Source organism: Miscanthus floridulus, chromosome 14 (genome assembly GCF_019320115.1).
Source record: "Miscanthus floridulus cultivar M001 chromosome 14, ASM1932011v1, whole genome shotgun sequence".
NCBI lineage: Eukaryota > Viridiplantae > Streptophyta > Magnoliopsida > Poales > Poaceae > Miscanthus > Miscanthus floridulus.
In genome coordinates, this window is record NC_089593.1 from 11024201 (window position 1) to 11031963 (window position 7763).

General features: G+C 40.9%; 1 pseudogene; it reads right to left on the reverse strand.

Annotated features, from left to right (window-relative positions):
- Positions 1-1935: 1935 nt before the first annotated feature.
- LOC136503032 (uncharacterized) lies at positions 1936-3691 on the reverse strand (annotated as a pseudogene).
- Positions 3692-7763: the final 4072 nt, after the last annotated feature.

Sequence of the window (7763 nt, forward strand, 5' to 3'; positions counted from 1 at the left end):
ACCGGTCGTTAGTCCGCCTACGTGGGCGCGACAACTGCTTCTTCCTGCCGGAGCTCGCGGCGCAGGCGGTGCCACGTAGACGGCTGGGTCGTGCTGGTGGCCAACCAGCCATCGACGTTTGTCCTGACTTGCATGCAACGAATACTTCCTGCTTATTATCCTATGGTGGTGGCAGCGTGACATGCACGTACACGGGTTACTGACCGGAGGAAAAAAATAGTGGAGACAGTTCCCTTCACATGCCTGCATTCAATACATGGTACTGTTGCTTTAATTTATTAGGAGGAATAGTTAGAAAGAAAAATTATAATTGTCTCGTACATTAGACGCATATATATATATATATATATATATATATATATATATATATATATATATATATATATATATATATATATATATATATATATATATATATATATGTATAGACATGTCACGAATCCACCAGCGATGAAGCCAGAATTTAGGAGTTGGATATTCGTGTCCTAGCGGCCGGGTCACTGGCCCACCGCTTAGCCGCCTGCCCGCCGATCGAGAGTCCGCTGTACCGCGCGCCTTGCAGGGACAGGGAGGAGCTGAGGAGAGTCGCGCGCCTGCGCTAGGCGCCCAGGCGACCCCGTCCGTCGCCGCTCGCCGGGGCGGTGTAGGGTTAGCCGTGGAGATGGGTGTCACAGTGAAGGCAGCGAGGAAGGATCACCACATCTCGTAAATGGAGGCGTGTGCTGACCGAAGGAAGAGGTGGTAATACACAAACGCGTCTTGGTAAGGCTATCTCCATAAAACAACACCCAAAATACAAGACACATTTATTCTTTGGGTAGCGTTACAGGCAAATGGTTCAATACATATTCGGCATCTTCTTCAATAAACAAGACCAAAAAAAAGAATCATTTCTATAAATGTGTTTCCAGGAGAGAGAACACCCATATTTAAGTTGTGCCTCTCAGGTAACCCAAAATAAATCTTCCATTTAGGTACTCTGTTGGAGGCTGATTTTGGATCTCTTGCTATCCTTTTTAAGTTTAGGTTCCTATATGAGTTTCTTGTCGGAGATGGTCTAAGGAATAGAATGAATGTATATATGACCGGTGGGCCAGCATGGCCGTGTACTGTTTTTGCTATTACTTTACTATGTACATGGGTTGTAATGGAGAAGATACGAACTCAATTTATTGAATACTACTGAAGGAAGGCGCGCGATGCCAAAGCGTTATGTTCATGAGACTGAAGGATATGAGTTGTAGAAATGGAAGACGATAATAGGATATCTGGTTCCATGCATATCATATTAGTACGGGTAGCATATGTGTTTCTTGTTGACTAACTGGCAAATAGTACTTGATGTCATAATAGCCAGGATATTATACAGTCGATAGGCTAGAGACCGACTGTTTAAGTTTGCAATAGTACTAACTAACGATAGATACAAGTGCAACAGCCTGGATATTATACAATGAGCAGGCTTAGAAACTGATTCCATGGTTATTTGTACAACATGATCCTCTGCAGATCTTGAGCACTTTTCTTTGCCAAAGGTTCAACCTGCTACCTTCTTTATCGCTGTGATCTGCTTTGGGATTTAAAGAGTTTGCTCTTTCCCAATGCCGGGAGTAGACTTTTACTCCTGGTTGGAGGGACCAACCGGAAGTAAAAGTTAACCTTTAGTCCCTGTTGGAGACAGCAACCGGGACTAAAGGTCCCTTTCTAGTTCCGAATGGAGCCTTCAGCTAGGAGTAAACTTTTACTCTCGGTTGGAGGCACCAATCGGGAGTAAAAGTTAACATTTAGTCCCGGTTAGTAGCTCCAAACAGGACTAAAGGTGCCCTGCAGCAAAAGCCTGCCACATTAGCCGTTGGGCAGGGACCTTTAGTCCCTGTTGGAGCTACCAACCGGGACTAAAGGTTTCTCTAGTCCCGGGCACGAAAAATACCAGGACTAAAGCCAAATTTCGAAGTGGATCAAAAGTCGTTTCTCTACTAGTGTTTTCAACTTGCTGTGTGCAGTGGGCGGTGGGACTTCATGCTCTACTAGATCCGAACCGTCAAATATGCAATCGGGCATGTCACCATGCTTCATCAGCTTACCGTCTTACCAGGTGTACAAGAAGCTGAGATTGTCTAGAGTGCTTGGCCGACAAGAACAGAGATTTCATGAAAATGGAAATTAAAGTTTACATGCAATGTAAGTAAGAGCAAAATAGGAATTTACCATGATGATTGTGTGCATGCTGTCTATAAAACTGATTTCTGATGACATGGCCGAACTTGCATTCGAATTCGATCTGTTTAGCTTTTTTTTTTAAAGAAAAGTTGCGTCTCTAACCTAGAAGCACTAGACAGTGTCGGCCTTTTTAAAACCCTTAAGACAACCAAGAATATTGGAACACAGATATGCATGTTTTACTATGAAATAGTAGGTACCTTGAAGCAATGTTCGATTCAAGAGCAGCTCGAAGAGCAATTAATGACGATAACATATGGACCAACTTAGTAAAAGCCTCGAAAGTAAAAAAGATTGGATGGCACATCCAAGGCCAGTGTGTTATAATAGTAGGTAGTAATGGCTGTAACACTTGTCTTTAGTAGTGATATTCCTCTCTGCCAATATTGTAGTGATATTCCTCTCTGCCAATAATAGTAGGTGGTAAGCCCAACGGGGAAATTGATGCCTCTTCATGGAGTGGGAAGATGCACTAGAAAAGTTGCGTTGCTTCTCTTGGAATCAAAAGGTAGTTTCTTGACAGAATCCACTGAGGCAACTCCAAGGTTACTCAAACAACTTTTTGTCAATGAAGCTTCTTCCCCCATCTGTGCAAACAATTTTCCTTTAGGTATAAAAAGTGGGTAAAGCTTGCTGAAAAGAAGAAAAATAGAGTCACATCAGTCTGTCTTATGTGTCCATCTTCATGCAATAGAGAGGTCTTGTTTTTCCTATGTACACTTATACAGTACCTCTGGAACTGTTGTATGCTCCAGTGGAACCCCGCTGCTATATATTTGAGCATGAACCCTAACAAATATTTAAATTATGTTAGCCAATGAATCAACCAAGTAGCCAATACAAAGTTCATGCTGCTACCCATGCACATCACAAATCCAAATGAGTATAACTTGCTTTTTTGGAAGGCAGATTATATTAATTTAACCGATCATTACAAAGGATAGCCTGGATAACTTGCTGAATATACATGCACATCGTTTGTGCATAAAGCATATGGATGTATCACGGACAAATCCTCATTAAACGAAGTGTTTAATGAATTAAACAACAACATTTCCATTGACGAAAATAACTAAATTCACAATGGATGATTCGAGCAGTAAATTTGATCTTACCTTAAAGCCTGATACTAGTAGAGCAGGCATGGATAGGATACGGACTGCAATATTGATGAACTGTAGCATATACCTGCAACCAGAAACTTAAGTTTCAGCAATCATATAACCAAATTGAAAAATTATAGTTGCAATCTGATATAGTAAACAATTTACACAACCCAAGAACATTATTATATTTAAACTTCTCAGGTGGGTGTAGATAATAAGGAATGCTACTGGTCTCCATATAACATTCCTAAAAAAACTCGACCGGGGGGTTAAGACTGCCCCTGCAGCATTACAAATAAGAAGAAAGGACCTTCTCACCCGGCCAAGAAAACCCCCGCCCCAACCTTTACACGGTGGCTTTCCATCGCCCAAGTGAGAATTGGGCCGGTGCCCCCCCCAGTGCTTTGGTTATGGGGACGGATGAGGGGATTTTTTTAACCTCAGCCTGAAATTCGCTCCCACGGGGAGTCGAACCCAGGACCTGAGGAGTGCCGCTGGGTCACCTAATCGTTTGAGCTAGGCGCCCTTTGGCATATAACATTCCTCTATGGTCTAGATAGCGGTTATTAATGTTTAGAAGCAAGCAACTCTATAAAATATTTTTAAAAGAATTAGACGGTGTGCATAAGGCTGAATGACTGATGTCTAGAAGATAGATAAGCCATAGACCATAGAGAAATTTCTGAGGTGGTTGCCATCTGCCAGCAAAGAACAAATATTTTAAATTGCAAGAGAATAAGCATGAACATAAAATACAGGTCAAGGATGATTCAGATGTGCAACTCTGATGGCATTGGTGTGCATAGCCACTGCATTGGCTCGCCTCTTTTGCAGCTGACAACAACAAACAAGGTATATGTAGGGTTAATAAGATATCTGCATTGACTTTGTTCCAAATGAACACAAAGTGACAAAAGCGATATTTATTGATGCAATTTTTTCCATGAGATCACTTGTGCCTGGTCGATCTTGATCTTCTCTATAAAAACAGAAACAAGCATACCTCAGCATCACTAACCCCACTAGCAACGACTACCGAAATTTAACAGTGTGAAAGGGAGTGGCCTACCTATGGCAGTCTGCAGTTTTTCTCTTCAATTCAATGAGCCCACCCCTAACTGAAATGAAATGAAAACTCATCGCAACAATTTGGTGTGAAGCCATTTAATGTTAACTTGGTAGAAAAGTTAACAGTAATTAACACAACCATATCAAACTGAAACAAAGAAATTTCTGCCTAAAATATTTTTAGTTTAAGAATATGAAAATTAGTTTGTTTTACTACCCAATAAACGTATAGTTTAAGAAAAATAGTTAGTTTAGTTTAACAAAGTATTCTTCTCAGTTCTATGAATCAGTTAAGGCTTATAGTTCATATGTTCCATCAAGGCATTTTCTCAAGCACTTGGTGTCAAGCCAACATTTCTAAATTCCGTGAAGGCATTTTCTCAGGCAGGCCAACATTTCCAAATCCATTTGTTACTCAAAAAGTAATTAAATTAGGGGATAAGATATATGTGAATTTGAATTTGATACCAGAGATCACCTTTGGAGTCACAAGAATGATCTGTCGATGTTGTAGCTCCTTACTGTTGGTGTCCGATTCGAATGAGCTGCAGCACGGTTTGACTTCAGTTATTAAGATAGAGTATACAATATTGACAAAATGAAATATGGTTTGACTTCACACGAAAACACATGCAGCCACACAGGTTACTGATAGGCTTTTAGAAACATCTTGAGTAAGCCACTGGAGTACATAGTGACACTGACAGTTGTGTATTTAGCATATACCGTATATGATGGTTTGAAAGGATCACTAAAATCACAAACAGTTTTAGCTCAGATTTCTTTAAGTAAATTATCGTTTTCCTTAGCTAGGCAACTGATTATAAAACGATTCATTACCACTTAGCTTCAGTCATTTTCAGAAATTATTAAGAAAAAAAATAAAGTTAGATCCCAGAATGACTTGGTCAAAAGCAACTACAATTCTTTTCATCTTGTCTATCAGTAGATTTAATAATAGCAGATCACAAGAATCATTGTAACTTTATAATGGTATTCTCAGATAATCACACAAGAATTCTCAGATAATGGAACAGGGGATCAGAAGTCCTGCATATCCTTTAATTTCTTTTTCGAAATGTTAGATCCTTGAATTTCTGAATATTGTCTAAAATCTTAGAGTTTTTTTTAAAAAAAACAAAAAAACTTAAGAGATTTCAAAATCTGACTATGGTCTGTAACTTCAGAAATTACTAAATAAGCCAATGTTGGTGGCACAAAATTACAGAGTGCCCAAAATGTAGCCAGAAAGTTCTTTGAAGCCAACTTGTAAAAAATTACAACACTAACTTACTTGAAAACATACTAACTGCAGCTGAAGAAATAGGTTATACAACTTCTAATCTAAACCTCATCATGATAGCAAGGCAAGTGATAGGTTTAGAGAAGGTTTGAGACAATTTTATAGTGTTGTTCTTCTATTTGCTGTCTGTTCAAGAAGTCTGTGCAACTCGCATTTTTGAGCTGAACAGCAAATTTATATCTTCTATCATTATGAAAATCAAACACATGTCTTTTTGGCATTCACAAAAATATACCACATGTCCTTATCTATTTAATTTGTAGACGGAGCGAGGTTAGGATGGTAGTAAAGATTGAGAATGTGGATTGCAGTTAATTCCAAATCTTCATAAAACTAAAGGCAGAGCCTACCTGTTAGTTGTGTAGGGGAGCATCTGTGGAGGCACTTGTCAGCGATGGAGCAGCGCTAGTCCTACACCAACAATGATGAAGTGGTGCAACAATTTTATTTTCAAAAGACAAAGGAAAAAAGCAATCAGATTGTAAAGAGCTATTTTTTTATGCACAACTACCACTGAACATTATTCAGTAACTTGCCTTGTCAATTGAATTGACACTGTCTTCTCTGACTTGTTAAACATGAACCTAACACAAAAGAATGGTAATGTCAACATGTTTAACAAATAGAACCTAACACAAAAGAATGCTAATTCCTTTTTTTTATACATGATGAAATGGAAACACAAAACAACATTATTTTTTTTTACAATCCACAATCACTGAGCATGCTATATAATTATTTGTTGCAAAAAAAAGGTAGGAACCCACTAATCTCTCTGTTTGTGCTTCGAATCGCTCACGTCCGGGCGAGGGGCATATGTTCGCTCGTTCGGAATAAGGTCCACGGGTGACCTGTCGGCCTAGGAAGAGGAAAAACGAAGCCCCCATGCCACATTTGGTGACGCTATGGGCTGATTTACCAAGGGAAAAAACAAGAGAACAACTTAATTATACATTATACAATATACAACTATATATATATATATATATATATATATATATATATATATATATATTGAGTTGTTAATGAATTTGCTTCATTCGCCAACTCTATTTCATTTGCTGAATATATATGATATTTCTTTTCTTTGAAGCAAAAATTCTATAACAAGGTTTGAGACCTTGTATTTGTATCTATTTCTCTTTTTGTATACTAGTGGAATTTCATTGTATTGGGTTCTTTCTTAGATCTAAATGGAGTGGAATAGAGAAATAAAAAAAGGCCTTTCATATAAAAATGGAAGAATAGTATGCCATATATCTTACTTGTGCGTGCGTGTGTGTGTGTGTGTGTATATATATATAAGCTAGCTAGGTATCCTTCGTAATACTCTATGGCCATGCAGCCCGTGGCACGACGGCCCGCCACGAGGCCCACAATTTTAGCCCGGCCCAAGCACGGCATGACCCGAGGGTCATCGGGCTCAGGCTGGCCTGGCATGGGGCAGCAAGCCATGCCTGGGCCGCTACTTAGGCCCGCGGGCTGGCACGGCACGGCTCGGTTTATAGGGGTCGGCCCGGCAGTGGCCTGAGACCTCCCCCTAGCGGCGAAGCGCAGCAGCCAGCTGGCCCAGCCCCACAACGTCTCACCCCCTGCATATATAAGCGATGGCCGCGGCGCTCTCCCTCCTCAACCCTAACCGTAAATCATTTCCTCCCCCACCGCCTCGCCGCTCTCGCCTCTCGCCTAGCTCTTGCCTCGACCGCTCGACAGTTGACGCCTCGTTGTCTTGTCTGCTAGCGTCCGACCTCACCGACCCCGACTCCGGTGACCTTGAACCACCTGCTGCCAGCGACCTCCCCTAATCCCCTCCCTCTCTGCCTCTCCCTTCTCCATCTCCCTATCTCCCCTCTAGATCTTGGTGATTATGTGAGTTCATTGTCCCCGTCTGTTCCTCTTTCGCCGCTCGCCGTCCTTGCTAGCCGGTGTGTCGTGTTCTCTGGATGGTCGTCGTCTTCTCCGGCACCGGGCTCCGATTGCATAGGTAAAACCCTAACCCTAACCCTAACCCTCCTCTTCTATCTTCTTCCATTGATGTATTCTGATGTGATGTTTTCATCCTCCTC